The 17,276-nt window shown below is 47.2% G+C and overlaps 1 protein-coding gene across 1 annotated transcript in view; it reads right to left on the bottom strand.

Moving 5' to 3' along the window:
- Window positions 1-11,121, bottom strand: part of LOC120501614 (sodium- and chloride-dependent GABA transporter 1-like) — a 34,455-nt gene extending 23,334 nt beyond the window's left edge. The window contains exon 1 of the mRNA XM_039708142.1: window positions 11,040-11,121. The gene's annotated coding sequence lies outside the window, so the exon portion shown is untranslated. The remainder of the gene's footprint in view (window positions 1-11,039) is intronic.
- Between the last annotated feature and the right edge of the window lie 6,155 nt (window positions 11,122-17,276).

Raw genomic sequence — 17,276 nt, 5'->3', positions numbered from 1 at the left:
CTTATCTGCTTCTCATCCCAGTGCTCTGCAGGAAGAGCTTTGGGACCAGAAGGCATGCAGCAAAACCACAGGTTGTGGGTGACCCACCACACAGCACAGAAATATTTCTGTCCTGTCTGAGTGACAGTGGAGGAGGGCACGATGAAGGTGCCAGAGCTGCCAGGTCTGGGGTCCAAAACTGAGCACAGCAGTCACAGAGCCATCTGGGAGTTTGTGTGGCCCTGCTAGCTAAGCATAGATTTACAGCAGCACCTCTGCTATGGATGTGCTGCACTTGGAAATCCCATGCATTTATCCCTCACCACAGCAGCCACACAACCATGTCCACAGCTGTGCACCTGCAGCATCTGGCAAGGCAATTGCTGCTCTGCTCAGCCCCTCCCTGTACACCATGTTGCATGTGTACTGTAATCCCCAGGTGTATTCAGCTTCTGCTCACTGTGACTACAGCCAGCCTGTGAACCACTGAAATCCCATTAAGTCAGGATTCCAAAGTCCTGATGATTAATTGCATGAGTCCAACTAAAAAATTTAGTTAATACCTGCATTGATTTTAGTTCCTAAGAAGTATATAACCATCACACCAAAACAATTTGGAAAGAGAGAGAGCAGGCTATGTTACTAGACCTGTGTCTAACCCAATATTGCACTCATGTCTTGAAAAATAAGTGCAGTTCTTTCTTCCTGTCACGCAAGCTATTGCAAAGTCAGAAAAAGGCATGGAAGAGAGCCAAAAGGCTGCTTAAAAGCATGGAGTAAGTTCCATGTGAAGAGAGTATAAATGAAACAGGATCCATTGGTCTGCGGAAGCTGGCAGGGGCCTGTAAGTGTATCAGTGTGATAGAATACAAGTATTCACCATTTCTGACACAAGAACTGCAAGGGATTAAACCATGACCAGCAGGTGGTAGGTTCAAAAAGAGCAAGCAAGAGGTGATATTCCAGAAAATGTGTAGCTATAGAGCAAGACTCCCCACTGCAGGACATGCTGGATGCCAAGAGTTTATATTGCTTTAGAAGAGGAAATTAAGGGGATAAATAATGGAAGGAAAATCTACCAGAATCTACTACTGCAATTCTGCAAAACCTTGAGCTGGAAGTTGTTGGAGGTTGAGGGACTCTTCCAAGCAAATAACACTCTCTACTTTTCCTGGTTTTATCCTGTCCCCTCAGCATCTGCCCTCAGCCAGCACAGAAGACAGGACTGGCATGGGGTTTGCTCTCACCCACTTCTCAGCCCATTTTACAGAGACAAATTTAATCCTCACCAGAGGTCCTGAGGGTGATCAGTGCTACAATCTCTCAGAGAAGTCTGTTGACAAAAACACTGATAGATGCAAACATTGGAAAACAAACAAACAAAATGAAAAACAAAATCAGGAAACAAATCAATGCTGTAAAGAGGTGTCATGCTCTAGCAGTTAAAGCTGACCTTGCTTGGAGCTTCTTACTAGACTTGGCAGTCTAGTCTCATAAAGAAACAGTACCCATTCACCCCATGGGATGTTTGGGGGATTCATTAACTGTTTTTAAAGTGTACTGGACAGAGGTGGTCTCCTAAGTCCAGGCTCAATGGCAGTATGACTCCTGCTATCTGCAGTAGGCATCCCATGATTACAGCAGGTGGATTTTATTCCCCCACAGAATTCATCATTGAGGTTAGAAAAAGTCAATCAACTGTGAAGGGAATGGCTGAATCAGGAAATATCTGTAATTCCTTCTGATAAGTCAGTGGAGAAGCCAGAAATCCCCTTGCTGTGGGACAAAGTCTGTAAGCAAGCTCCCTGAGCTATGGAGCCCACACCAAGCCTCACCCTCACTCCTCTAGCCCCAGGATGGTTGCAGTAAGCCCGGCAGTAAGTGGCAGCATGAAAATGGTTTCCGAGGAGAAGAGACCATTTCACATGGCCCATGAGGCAGATGTCAGAAGAGACCATTGCAGGACACTCAGAGCAAAAGCTTTGGTTGACAGATGCTGTTTCTCTCCTACACCTTGTGATAGCACTATCACACCAGCTCCCAGCTCCTCACTAACACAGGGAAAAAAAGATTATACAGAACATGTAGGAGGAAAGTAAAATAAAGAAAATTTATAAATCAAAATAGAAGAAATAGCACCAAAACCCTTGGGAAGAATTCAAAGCTGGGCTAAGTCAGGGTAATAAGCTATGCCTGGAGACATAACAAATTGGACACAGCAGAAGCCATTTAGACTCACCTTTCCTTTTCTTTTTTCTTTTTCTTTTTTTTTTTTTGTAGACAAATAACAGAAGATAAGTTACTGTCTTTAAAAAGTATTTATATATCCTACTCTCCCTGTGCTCTTTTCCCTGTTCTTGTTGCCATAGTTCTGGGGTGATACTGCAGCTAGGTGGTCACACCTCATATTTCCTAGACTTGGGGTAAGATGATAAAGGAGCAGCAGACCACACTGGCAATTTCTTCTTACCTGAAAAGTGAGGTCCTTCATCTCCAGCTCAGAAAGAGTAAGCTAGATTTATAGAGGTTTCTTCACAGTCAAGAAATAGAAAAACAGGCAAGAGGATCCCACTGAGGATCCATCCCACTTACTCTCCTGCCTTTCTGCAGTGATGGATGATTAGGCCAGAAGGGCTTGTGCACGTCCCACAGCCCAGCTGTGCCATGTCCTTCCCCAGACACACAGCTCTGACCAGCAAAAACACAGGCATCAGTCTCTCCAGGCCAAGTGTTTGACTCCTGTGTTGCTCACATGCTGAACAAGTCCTGCTGGGACAAAATGTCAGCCCCTCCACTTATCCACATGGGTCTCCTCCAGCACAAGCACTTTGTCCTGTGCTGACAGCACAGAGAGAGCAGAGTCAGTTCAGCAGCTCTCTGTCATGTCAGATTATTTGTTCTGAAAAGCACACGGTGCTTTGGGCACAACAAAATGCCTGAAGGACTCAAAATGATAATCAATAAGAGCAGAGCTACAAGATGGAGGTGGCTCTGCTTTGCAAGGACTTGAAAACAAGGTCAAAGTTTCAACATGACACTGTAGCAGGTTTCTCATTCAACTTCTTCCAAATGTACCATATTCTGAAGCCAGAACTTTCCAAGCAATTCGTGGAAGCTAATGCCATAAATTCCTGGCAGTAAAGAGTGACCTGTGTTTCACCAAATTGTATAGAAAGCCTGGTCTTCGGCTGCTAAAGTCAATAAAAACAATTGCCTTGTCCCCACTGGATGCAGAGCCAGGCTGAAATGCATTCTGGCAAACAGACTGTCTTTTTTTTGAGGGATTTTGCTTCAAATAATAAAATAGCACTGAGAAAGTATTGCTGCCACTTGAAGCTCTGCCTCTCCTGAAACACTGTTGCTAACAACAATGACCTTTTTACTTTTCCCTGCTTCACCATCAAATATTAACAATCTCCTCATATTTGACAGCAACCAAAAATTTCAAGGGCATAAAACTGCCCAAAATGAAACAGCAAAATGACCTATGGAAACATATGCAAGAAATACTTTCACACACCTCCTCACCTCTTATTTGTCAGTGATTTAACAGCCACACAAATTACTTCTGACCCATGCAGGTAGAGCCACAATTACTTTAATTACACAGTGCAGGCTGTTGTTTAGTCAATTAGACTTTTCCTTCCATCCACAGCATTTTAATGACAGCCAAGTGGCCCCAAGGCTCGTGTGTCTTGGTCAGAGCCGTGACCAGCCCATCAGGGCACAGCAGACTCTCAGCTGATTTTCTGTCACTGCAGCAGCAGCAGCATATGCTGGAGCTTCCTGCATCCATGAAAGCTGGAGGGTCAGGGAAAAGCTCCCTGTGGGAGCCTGAGGGAGGGTGCTGGCCCTATATGGAGCCCACTCAGGGCTGGAGCATCACTGTCCTGTCCAGCTGGGTCAGGCAGACAGGGCTCATGCTTCACAGCCCTCTCTGCATGCTGCCCAAGAGGTGCCACTGCAGTCACCCAACATTTCATGTGCTTTCCCCTGAAGAAAGGTGATTGCTTGGTTGGAGAAGCTGGCATTCACAGAGGACGTGAGAAAAAAGTAAATTACCTCTCCTAGGTGATGGAGTTGCTGGGTAGCCTGCAGTTCCACACCCTTTTCCATCCTCTTGCATAAGATTTGGGATGCTGATACCTGGGTCTGACCTGCAGCTGCCTCTTCCACCAGCAGCCCACATCACTCTTAATATTGTGGCAGGTGAGGCTGGCACAACACCACAACCTTATCCAGATGAGAAGGGGCATGAGCCAAGTTTCATAAACCATCAGATAAATGGGACTTTCACTGAGGCAAGGACACATCTTTCAACCCCCAGCCATGATCCCAGGGGGGCTATGGCAGTACCTCACAGCCCTGAAAATGTTTTTGGAGCTGCTGGGACTGGCTGCATCCTGCAATGTGATCGTTTTGCCAAGGGGCACCTTCATTTTTGTGTTATACATGCAGGAGGAATGGGGCCAGCTAGCATAAAAACCTGTCTGAGATGCCCACTTGAATTTCCTCTGGCTCCTCACCCCATGGGGGAAGGCAGGGTCAGTTCCTGCTCCTGGCCACAGGCTGTGCTTCACTCACCACTTCTGCCATCACCTTAACATTGTCCCTAAGGAAAGCAGGGCTTCGTGCCTTTTTTGGAAAATCCAAATTATGCAGCCTCTGAATGATTTTAACGCTCTCACTTAAAACTCATGCTGGTCCCTGAGAAGCTTCCCCAGGAAGCAGAGAGATGGCAGGACTCTTTTTTTGGCCCTAGCAGACTGTCCTGACCCAGTGTGAGCCACCTCAGCAGCATGAGGATCAAGGCCAGGCCACATCCCACTCCCTCATGGCAGTGTCTGAGCAGACTGCACATTTCCAGACTGGGACACATCCCTGTCTCCATCCTCCTCAGTGAAAGTACAGCATTAAAAAGATTAAAGGCCTATTTCTGCTTATTTTAAATGTGTTGATTAAATTTAAAAGTGTTTTTCTTTTCTTGTATAGTGCAACCTATCATGCTGGGATGCCAGTTTCATGATGTTGGTAGTTTTTGCTGCGTTATTCTTTTGCCCTGCCTGAAGCAACATGGACGTTTTTAGCCCAGCTTTATTCTGCAAAGACCCATTTGTCTGATCCCAACCCCAGTTAATTTTGAGTTCACTGGCGAGTTTCGCCTGTGCATGAAAAAAGAGCACAGCTGTCAAAGAGGTTCCTCAAGAAGTAAGGAATGGAAGAAGAGAAGAGCTGCAGGTTGGTGCTCCTCCAGAAGAAGGGCGGTGGGGTGACCTGCTTTGTTCCTTGGTATAGGAACCCTCCAGGGAGGCTAATGGAAAAAACCTTCCCAGTGCCTTCAATGAGAACATGAGTGGGGCAGAAGTGCCTGGAATGGACACAGAGAGGGCAGTTTCAGATGGAATTTCTCTCTTGCTTTATACCTCCTGTGCCTGTTTGTGACAGCCCAGAGTGGTGTCCAGGCATTGCCACCAGGATGTGGGCAGGCATCCACACTGGCCCCTTCTCTCTTCTCCAGAGAGGCTGCACTGTCACAGCCTGAGTTACTGATCACTGGCCACTACCTCACCAAAACTCTTCCATTGAACCAAGATTTCAGCTTAAATCCTGATCTGAAGCAACATCCTGGGAGAGACTTTGGCGTTCCCAGGGGTAAACTGCCCTGTCTTACAAGGACTCACCAGTGCTGTGTAAAAGCCATGGTCTGCAGTGCATGGGGGGAGAGAAATCATAACTTCATACACATAAAGCTGGATTTGATGCAGCTTCAGAGATGTTGCAAGTGGTGTCAATGGTTATTTGCTGTATTTGTCCTGGTATGGTTTGGGATTTTTTTGTGTTTCTTTTTTGTTTGTATTGGTTTTGGGTTTGGGGGGGTTTTGTTTGTTTGTTTGTTGTTTGGGGATTTTTGTTTGTTTGGGGTCTTTTTATGTTTTTGCTCCTTATTTAAATGTAGTCATTGAACTAAGCAGATTGGGCAAAATCAGTGTTGCAAAGAAAAGCAATGAATGACATGCATTTTAGAAAGTCACCTTGGGCTTTGTTGCCACAATTTAATAAAAATAAAATTGAATAAGGAAAATAATTGTGCAGGAAAGAGCAGAAACAAGCATGAGAATGATCCAGGGTCTGCTCTGAACTGCCAGGGAGCAATCTCTTCTCAACCTGTGTGGCAGAAGAGCAAAGGACTGGTTGTCCCTGGGGCTGGGAAGCTCAGATTGGGAAATGACCCATCCACAGGGCACAGACAAGTTCAGCCTGCTCCACACTGACCAGCACCTGCTGCCCGTGGAATAAGATGAGCAGGTGAAAATCCTTCACTGCCCTAACAAATTTCTGCAACTGCATTCAGATGAAAGACAAAGAGGAAGGAAAGGAAAAGAATGAAAAAATCACAGACCTTCCCCCTGCTCCTTCTGGGCAGGGTCACAGCAGCTACCAAGCACCTCATCAGAACATGGCACCTGTGAATGTGCCTGTCACGACTCTGGCACAAGTATAGAGCTCCAAAAAGACTAGAGCCTCACCATGGAGACCACAACATTGTTTTCCTGCTGCAGCATGGCCAAGCTGAAGAGAAAATCTATGTTCATTCTCAGATGCCAAACTCTTTGTTCTTCTCATGAAACCAGAGAGATAATCATGCTCCAGAGCCCTCAGGCTGCCACAAGGCTCCCTTTGATCACATGCTTTTTTTGAGGGTGGAAAATAAAGAACAGCAGAGCCAGCTGCCTCAGCAGGAACCTTGCAAGAGCATTGGTAGCCTCCAGCCCCTTGGCTGAGGTTTTCCTCAAAACAGCCTGGAAAGCATGCTCATTACCCAGAGCACCATCCCCTGCTGTCCAGGATCAACCTGCAACTAGCTGGGCATTCTCTCTACCAATTTAACATTCAGATCTTCTCCTATCTTCACTTCTTGTGCTAAGCTCCACAGAGCAGTGGAGAAGGAGCAGCTCTTCCACCAGGACTTGTGCTCAGGAGATAAAGCAGAGGAAGGAAAGGTTGTTGTCCCTGTTGCCTTGGCTGAAGACTCAAGTCACATCCCACACAGCCAGTCCATACCATGATGCAGACCCTGGCCCTCCAGCACCAGGAACAGCCTTTACCACATGAGCATCTCCACAGGAGCCAGACACAGCACCCACTTGCTCTATGCCCAGCAAACAGGACTCAGTGTCATGGGGTGTTCACCTGCAGTATAAGGACATGAGTTGCTTGTTCCTTGTGCCTGTTTCTTCATAAGAAAATGGATTTCCAACCGCATGTCTTCACCCTGATTTTTGTTCTCCACACAATAAAATCCCAAACTGTTGCAGAGCTTCTCTTGGAGAAGACAGAAGCAAAATTAAATGTGCTGGATGTCTCTACCAGGTGCTGGCAGAATCACAGCAAGGTCACCAGCAAGCCTTTGGTATCCAGACTGCAGCTCCAAGAAGCACTCATGAGAGATAGGGAGCAGGGAGAGGGTGTGAGGAGAGGGAGGAAGGGATGGGTGAGTTTGTCCAGGTCTCCAGTGCTGTGGAGACAGAGGAGAGATGGGGAGGGCCTCACTGAAGGAGTGAGCTACCTCCTCCAGAGTCAGAGTCTCTTGCAGATGGATAGGAAGGAAGGGCACAGACACAGATCCCAGAAACATCCCAGCAGCTATACAGGTAAGGAAGCTGAGCTCCACTGCCACAGACCATCAGAGCTTGCAGGACCTTTGAGAAGGGCCACAAAGAAGCTAGAACACTGTGTGTCATGTTGATCCTTGGGGCTGAAACCTATAAGGCTGGGAAGGGCTATCCCAGCCCCAGGGAGGGGCAGCTGAACCCATGTCTCTTATGTGTGTATCACCTAACCCATTCCTGGAGTTCTACCCACTGGAGACCCTCCCCAGAGAAGCTTGCCCAAGGTTTTCACATAAGTGTTGATACAGCATCTTTACAAGCAATCATTTGCACTCACTACAATTTTTCCAGCCCACAGGCACTGTGAGAAACTTTCTAATCTTAGGGACCCCAGTACCATTTTCAGGTCATGGTGTGGGACAGTTATCTCCCCTCTTGCTCTGCCTGGTAGTTCCAGCTCCCTGGATGGAAGCAGGGAGTTGCTCATGCAGCAGGGCAGGGAGCAGCACCTGCAGATCCTTCCCAGCCACCCCCACTGCAGCATGGGGGAGAGATGGTTCATGCCCCACCTCTGTACTGCAGCAGAAACAACTTCTTCAGCCCAGGATTTTGCTCAGTGAACAGGTTTTGGAGGTTGGTTGCTGCACCTGCCTGTTAACGGGAACCCAATTAACTCTGCATGGGAGTGACAGACGGGAAAGTTGCTGCCTCCCCAGCAGCAACTGGGGTGTCTTTCTTGACCAAGGGGGCATTGCAATGGTAACTGACAGAAGAAATTTAGGCCTTGTGGTGGTGCAGCTGTAGGTAAAGCTGCTCTGCTTCACACTGCTCCAATTGAGTGCCAGGCAGGGCTGTCCTCATTTGCTCAGCCCTCCATCACTTTTTGGAAGACAGCAACAATCCTGCATCCTGCCTTGTCCTCAGGGTGCTGCGCCACTCAGCCCCACATCCCACCCAGTATGGATGGAGGAGAGCCCAGCACCTGCACCACACTTCCCCAGGGATGCTAGTGCAGGTAGGTGGCTCTTCCCACCACTGCTTTGACACTCTCTTCTCTGCCCCCAGTGCTCACACCCCAAGACCAGCCACTGCTGTCCCAGTGGACTCACCTGCCTCACGGTGCCAGCCGGTGGCGCGTCCCTGGGGCACGCGGAGCTGCTCACAGAGACACCAGCCCAGGGATGCACAAACAGACCTGCTCCCACACGCAGAGGGGAGCTGTGAGCCCCTCCTGCCACAGGGCCCTTGTCCCTCTGCCTCACCCCACACTGCTTCTCATTGCACTATCGACGAGTCCTTAATGAGCTTTGCGCTCACGTCCAGTCAAATCAACACCCTGCATGTCGCGGCTGTGGGGCGGGGGGGTCCCACAGCCACTGGAAAATCACAGCCACTGGCAGAGAAGAGGCTCCAAGGTCATGGGCAGGAGGGAGGACAAAGCAAAAGGGCCTGATGGCAAAGAAAGAGGGGAGCCATCCAGCAAGCGGGTTGCAAGGGGTTGGTTGAACCCATGTTGCTGCGGCAGTTCCTGCAAGGATTTATCAGTTCCTGCAAGGGTCAAGTGTATTACTGGCTATGGGTCAGGCTTTTGGGATGGAGGGGCCAGCTACAGGGAAATGGATGTTTCTCATTTGAAGTGGCAGTACCAACCATCAGCCAAGGAAAGGAGCCACGTGTGAATAACCAGTTGCTGAGTGTGTAAATCTTGTCATTGGCTCTAAAACAGCTTGTGTGGAACCTTTCTTTTCTTTTCCTTTCTGGGGCCCAAGATAATTTCCATCCACTGGGAGTAGAGAGAAGTCACTCTCAAAAGCAGCATGGGGGAGCTACTGATGCTACGAGCATCACCTTCTTAGAGGCAGCATGGACAGAGAGGCAGGGGAAGGAGCCCAAGTGAGCTAAAATATAATTCTCCCCAGAGATGACACCTTAGCACTTCACCAGCTCCTCTCTTTGTGTTAAAACAGAGGTGGGGATGCTCAGAATTACAAAAGTTCATTTAGTAGCTTTCAGTGCTGCGGAGACAACACAGTGACCTCACTCCCCTCATGCTCCCACATGCAAACAAAGGCTGGCTTCACCCCATTTGTGACATTGCTCCATGGAGGCTCAGGTGGGCTGAGGTTACCAAGCTAATACCACGGATTTTATTCCTTGCTATCAAAACTCTCCTTTAGAGGTCCCCCCCGGCCCCTTGGATCAGGCACTAACCCATCCCATCTAAACCTGACACAGCCCATGGGCCAAAGCCCTTGCCCCATAGGGATGGCAGGGAAAACCTGCTGCCTTAGAGCTTTGTTGAGGTTGCTGCTTGTGCTTCCACCTACATCTGTGCTATCATCCTGCCAATAGACTATGTTTAAAGATCACATTTCAGACTAAATGGTCACTAGAGGAGCATGGAGGAGGCAGTAAGATCCCCATCAGGCTTTTTTGGCCCTTAAAGGAGAAAGACAGTGGTGCTAGGAAGGCTGGCAAGAGGGAAATTGGAGAAAGAAAATTATTTTTACTGAGTAAACCCAGGCTTTGAGAGCTGAGTGGCTCTCCAGCACACACTCTGGAGGCATCCTGACAAAAAGGCATCCTCTCTGACCTGAAGCAAATGCAGTGAATGGGAATCCCTTCTGGAAGAAAGCTATGGGTCTGACAGAGCACTCTCATCCCTCTCCTTTTCAGGGAGTCTGTGTCCCCACACTACTCTGGGAGCTTGAGTACCTCTTATTTAGCAGCCTATGGAGTAAAAAGAGAAGTAAACTACATCTGTCTCAGAAATCTTTCATTTAGGCTCTTAGCTGGGATAAAAGATCAGCCAGTGAACATGTGCTGCCTTTGCTCCCTAGCAAACCCATTCTGTATTTCTGCAGTTGAGCACAGCTTGCACTGGCCAGACCTGCAAGCACAGGGAGCATGTAGAGCAGAACAGGGAAATCATTATTGCCCACCATGCCAGGGAACACTGCTGGAATTGCTGCCATCTCAGTCCCCCGGGGACAAGATCAAATCCCTTCCTGGTGAACTAAGGTTCACATTTTCTTAGAGAGCTTTTTCTGTGGTGGCAGGGTTGGAACTAGAAGACTTTTAAGGTCCTTTCCAGCCCAAACCATTCTATGATTCTATAAGCAACTCTTGGTGAAAGCAGAGCTGGCAGAGGTATGTTTCCCTGCCTCCTGGGAAGTGTGCAGGCACAGCCCTGGATGTGCTAGACCATGGAGGAGGCTCAGCTCTCCCTTGTCTGCCCAGCTCGCTTTGCAGTTGCCACAGATCTCAATCAGGGTGGGGACTTTTTGAATGCAATGCTGTATTACTGGGAGATTGAGATTTGCTTCAGCCAAACCAACCAAATTAAAGCAGGTACCTGCAGGTAGTTTCAGAGGGGAGCCAGCAGCAAAGCTCCTGGCCCCCTTTTGTCAGAAAGAGTGAAGGCTCAGCTATCAAGATATCATAGCTCACCCTTTCCTTAGTCTGGCATTAGTCCATCCATCACTGTTCTCTCTCGGACTTCAATCTCTCCTCAAGACCAACTGCTGTTGTGACATCTCCTAAAATAAAAAGATAGAGAGAGACAGCAGCAATTTGCTTGCAGAGCAGGTGAAGACCTCAGGCCTGAGGGAACCAGCCTATTATATATGTTTTTACAGCTCTCCACAGAATCCTGGCTGAGGAACACCTGAGAACTGCAGTGGGTCCACTGGAAACAGCAGTTTCCACCACAGGCAGACTCCCTTCACAGGAAGAACAGCAAACCACCTCCCCACCTCATGCACTCCTAGTCTGGAAAGAAAACAGGCCAGAAAGTTACCTTTTCCACTGAAGGGGTAAAAACTGAATTTGAAAGCCACAAGTGTTTTCTGTATCATATTTGTTGTGTGAGTTATAGGCAGAAGCAGGCTGTGAGTATAAAAGGTGCTGGAGAGAAATAATGTTCTCTCAGCACCAGTCTGAGCAACCCCTGCTTTTCCAGAAAAAAAGGGAAGTAGGAGCAAGAAAAGAAGATAGTACATGGATATTTCATACTTGGCAAGAACTAGGCATAAAGTGGTAAGCCCAAATGAATTTGGGAACATGCCTTAGAAGAGAAGCAGAATTCATTTGAAAGGATGGGATTTGGAGCTGCTCTCTTGGTTGTTTTCCATAAATGTTCATGAGACTAAATTTTGATTCACCAGTGTGTTTCCAGAAAATGAGAGCTTGGCAGATACTCAGGCAAATACTCACTGGCTTCAGTATTTGCATTCAAAGCACTTGGGCTGCCACCTCCAAAGCTTTTGGTGGCTTGGGAAATATCCAGCAAAAGAGCCCAACCCCACCATATAATCTGTGTGAGTAAACACAAGTGCAAAGAGTGTTTTCTAAATAACAGCTATTGGATGTGATGACAGTGGTGAAAGCAGCCAAATAATCAGGCTAGACATCTCTTGGTTTAAAATTCATTTGCAAAAATCATTAACACAATCATTGCAAAATAAGCAGAAGTATAATCACTCAGGGATAATTTGCAGAGGAATAGGGCTGTACTCACTGAAAAGAGCTGTTATGATATGAGGCTGCCTGGCTCTGGTGACTAAGCCCACAAAGTCCACCACTTCCAAAAGGGAAGCAAAGTTGCCAGCAGAGCAGAGCTGGCAGGCATTGCTTTTTTGAGCCCAGTCTAAGGCATGGCCTCCTCCTCAGCAACCTCAGAAATCCTGCCAGCCTGCAGTGGGGGCCAAGCTGGCTGGCTTCCTGCCTCCCTGAGCAGGCTCAGAGCTCAGGTCTGGTCTGACTGTTACCCAAGTCATCGTGTCCTAAAGGATGGCCAATAGGGAATGACCGGGAAAAGGTGCAAGACCAGAGTAGGTAAGGCAGGACAATTCCTGTGCTCAATCCTCCCAGCTTCCACTCACAGGTTCTTTATGTAACTCCTAACCCAGGTGGCCTGTTGAAGATTCCCCTTGTTGTGTCCAGAGTTTCTTTGTCACCAGTGGCTGGACTGTTAATATCTGGTAACATAATCACCTGCTGTCCTCACTGACCCCTTCTGCCCAGGAAAACTGCCAGAATCTCTGCTACTCCTCATCTTGGGCATTCCTGGTCAAGCTGGGATGAGCTAGTCCTATAGTATAGGGAAAGGTCTTGCCCCACACATTTATAGCTCATCACAGGCTGCTAGCCATGTTTCCAGGGCACACAGCTTCTTTGAAATATTACTCATCTGGAAACCTGTCCAATACTTTTCACAGAGAGTACTTTTATTTACAATTACCTTCAGCCAGTGGTATTAAATCTGCATTTATGCCACTTGTCCCTCCAGCTGCTAGGTACCCTTAGGAACAATTTCATCTGTAGATGACTTGCTTCAAAGTCTGGGCATTTTTAAATCTCTTCTGCTGTCAACAGTACAAACAAAACAGAACATGTTGAAGGAATAAAAATGTAAAAGAAATGTGGCAAGAACAAAACTGAAAATAAATACAAGAAAAGAACAGGAATTTCCACCACTGGAGGAGATTAAAAGTGACCTGTCAATGAAAAATAGATTGGGTTGGAGTACCTTAGTTCAGTGTGTGCCTATTCGTTTTCTTTCCCTGGAATACTCTGGAGACAGGGAGAACTAGTGAGATAATGTCACTGGGTATTCTGGCAGTAAGATTTTGTCAGGTGTGAAACAGCCAAGTTCTGTTAAGCTCAGTGTTTTTTGTGTTGTTTGTCTTGTGCACCTTACCATAACTCATGTGGTTGAGAAACACCTGGGAGAAAAACTTCCTCTGCTAAAGATTTATCAGCACTGAGCTTTAAGTCAGCAAGTAAGACCTGAAGGACCAAGGGTTCCCAAGCACAAAATGAAGATGATCAATCTGACAAGTCCTGAGATGTCTTATGGGAGGAGAGGGATATTAGGTAGAAGAGAAAGAAAAGGCCACTAAAATAAAATCCATGCATTTAAAGATGTCTCTATGGCATTTTCTGTATTCTTTCTTTTGATGAAGAGCCTTCACCCCCGGTTTGTGTGGGTAAAGTATTTCTACGTGTGCAACCATTTTTTCCATTTGAATGAAATAAATAAGGATGTACATGGATGTTTCTGAGAGAAGAAAAGCCCACTGCTACACACATTATCATGTCTGTGGCTTTTGTCAACTGCTAAAGCACAGTGAAAGCTCAGCTCTCTGCACCATCACGTCCCCCTCCCCAGGCACAGCACATTTGGTGTTGGTGCTTGAGGATGGCCCATTCCTGTGGGTAGCCCAGCCCACTGCTCTGGTGGGGCTGACACCTGCAGCATCTCACTGTGACACAGATTCAGTTTCCTGATGGGCAAAGCCAGACCTGGATTGCCCTTCCAAAGCATGAGGTTAAATTACCAGTACCTGCCTCCCAGCAGTGGCCAGCAAGCTCCCAGGCTGATTGCTGGTTAGTCTCTAAGCACTGGTGAGAGGAAGGCACCTGCTTCCAGCTTTCTTCAGACATGCTCCAAGGGCTGGAGTCCCCAGAGTGCCAGCATGCTGAGGTCCAGGTGACACAGGGACATGGAAGTTCCCGGGTGGCCCCAGAGGCCATGTAACACTGGTGTCCCTGGTGCAGTTTGGGAGCAGATTTTAAGCATGGCAGAGCCTCCCCTCTGCCCTTTCTTCCCTGCTATCTTTCCTGCCAAAGGGGTGTTTGAGTGACACCAGGTGTGCAATGTCCCTGTGATATGCCCAGCACAAGGAGCACAAGGCCCTGGGAACCAGAAAGTGAGAGCTATCAGAGACACCAGCCATGGGATTTCTGTGTGGAAGATTCCTGGCAGGACCTGAGTAATGGCAGTACCTACCTGCAGGGTGCTCTTTTAGGTCTTGTCTACCCAGCCAGTGTTGCCCATCTAAATCAAAACAAATTAGGCTAAATTAAACCAGAGCAGCCCACTTTGAAGCATGATTATTCCAGCTTTAAGACCATTTGAGTAATAAGTGGACATAGTCACATTGATGAAAGTGTGCCTGCAGGCTGTTTTGATAAATGTAGTTTAAAAAAACTGACCATCTTTTTGTCAGTGAAACTGCAAGGGACTCACAAGGGACTGGAAAGATTTAGCTCTATTGCTTCTAATCCATCAAAACCAGTGTAAGCAGTAACACTGCATCCAACTTGGCTCAAACTTGATCCTGATGGACTTAATACAAATTAAAATTAGTATGAATGGAACATAAATAGAAGTGTCTTCACATACTTTGGAAGATTTAACTGAAATCACATACTCTGGGAAACCAAACTAATTTTAAAGTAAATGTGTCTACTAAATGTGTCTAGTTACATCATTGGTGTAGTTCTTACAATTTTTTCCCCTCTTTATTAAGAGGCTTATGCTAATAAAAGCTCTGAGGTAGATGCTTTAAATCAGCATAAGCACAGTTATACTGATGGAGCTTATGCCACTTCCCAAACCTTATGGCAATGCCTTCCTACAGGGAGAAGCCTTATTGCACAGCTGTGTTTGACCTCAAAAGCACAGGAGTGTGGGAAAAATGTGACAGATACAGAGGAAAAAGAGGACAGATTTGGGTATGAGATGCAAATGAGGGTTACTGACAGAGGCAGTATAACCACTGTCCACCACAGGTGCTCCATCATGATAAGTACACAGGCCTTGTGGATAAGGAAGAGCATCAGAAGGAACAGAGCCTCCACTGGGAGGGGAAATATCTCCAGCCTGTAACCTTGCTGCTGCTTGGCCGTGTGATGCACACAACCAGAACCAGCCCTTGTCTGCAGCAATTGAGCTTCACACACCCCCACCCTCCAGGGAAATTGCATTTATTGATAGGATTGGGTGATGGGAAACTGCTTTGCCATCGCTCGATGTGTCCTACGTCAGCCTGCCCCAGGGACTCTGGCCAGAACAACCAGAAGGTGCTGCTGACACCTCTGCCCATGGTCACTAAAACATCCTTCCCTTCCTTCCAGAGAGGGAACATTTTTTTGAAAATTTTGCCAAGATTAAAAATTACCTCTACTAATACTATAAGTCCAGAGCCTCACAAACTCAAAATGCTGACAGCAATTTACCCACCAGCCCCTGTCACAATATCACTATAGTGATGTCACTAAGGCAAAACCTACCAAAGCACAATTCTCCCCAGATGCCCTAAAGCACACACACACCCCACATGGTGACACTGATCTAAGATGTTCTGAACCTCCAATTTTCCAAAAGGCATCAGCCCCTTTTCACCTTTCTCCTCTTCACATGAAGCCTCACAGGTGCCCCAAGGCCAAACAGCAAAGGTTTTGCTGCTGCCTCCCTTGACCATAGAAACAGGAAAGTGAGACAGCTCCAAAACTCCCAAATGCAAGGGAAATGCCACCCCCTGTTTTGTACTGCAAAAGAGGCTGGAGTGGCTGTCATATTAAAAAAAAAATTAGGCACCAAATAACTTTTGAAGTCTGATTACGACAGGTAATTCATAAAAAGAAAAAAATTAATTCGTATTATTTTCTCGGCCTAAACACTGTAAAATGAAGATACTCTGAAAGTGTTCAAATATCCTCCACCCAGAGGTTCTGAAAAAACCAACTGTGCCTGACCACACTGCTTTCCTCTGTGGAGACAGATTCCCATGCTTGGGCTCCTGGACAAGGAGGTTTATGAGATGGAAGAACAGGAGGCTGCTCCTGAGGCTTTGTTTAACTTGGCTGGCAATTTATGCTTTAGCTAAGGTGTAAAGCAGCTGTAAAGCAGGTGTAAAGCTGAGCCCTGCAAAAGCATTTTCAGGGTGGGAGAGCCCAGCGTTGGTGATGAGAGATAGATACACACGAGACAGGATTGCCTGGAGTGTGAAGAGAGAGCCCTGCCATCTCCCTGTTCCTTGACTGATGTATGCATCACACCAGTGCCAAGGGAGCCACAGCCACCTTAGCCTGTCTGGGGAATTAATACCTCATCCAAAAGCACTGCACAAAAAACTAACACTGCTGGGCATGATTTCCTCACCGTTCTGAGCCCCAGCACCAGCCAGTTCCCATTGCCAGGCTGCCTCCCACCATCCCAGCTAATCCAGGGTTTCTGATTTACACTGCTGTGCCCTGCCACGGATGGGATTTTTCTTCAGCAGCTCCTGGACCCACGTGCATGCTGCTTGGAGCATTCCAGCATAAAGATCTCTGCTTCTGGAGAGCTTGATTAAGAAGCCCCAGTTCCAGCTCTCAGGCCATCCTCACTTCAAAGCTAGGAGGTGGGGAGGAAGCTCATGTTACAGTGATGGCCCTTCTCCAGGATATGTGAAAGTGACAGGTTGCTTTTATGCTTGAGGGAGGGTTTATTTCTCCATGAGAAAAAGAAGCTTATTTCATGTCCTGTTAAAATACAAGGTCCAGAAAGGCACCAGATGGCCTGTGATCTCCCATCCTCCTCCAGAGACCACTATCTACAACCATGGTGCAACAAAAGCTGCACACTCGATAAAGCATGTTTTGGAAAAGTGGCCACTGGCAAATAATGATTGAGCATAAGCACGCCTCTGGTCCAAGCCAGCATCCTAGTCCACAGCTCCCATCCTGGCTGTAACCCAGGCTGGGCAGGAAACTATTCTACAGCCTGTAAAAAAACCAAAGCAAAACAGGAGGGAAAAAATATCAAAAAGCCATTTAACAGAATGGCCTTGGCATGTCACCAAAACCAAGACAGGATGGAATTGCCCACAACAGGCTTTGCACAGACATTGAAAGCAT

This window comes from Passer montanus, unplaced genomic scaffold, assembly GCF_014805655.1.
Source record: "Passer montanus isolate IOZ18808 unplaced genomic scaffold, ASM1480565v1 scaffold20, whole genome shotgun sequence".
NCBI classification, from domain to species: Eukaryota; Metazoa; Chordata; class Aves; order Passeriformes; family Passeridae; genus Passer; species Passer montanus.
This window is presented reverse-complemented; position numbering and strand designations above follow the sequence as displayed.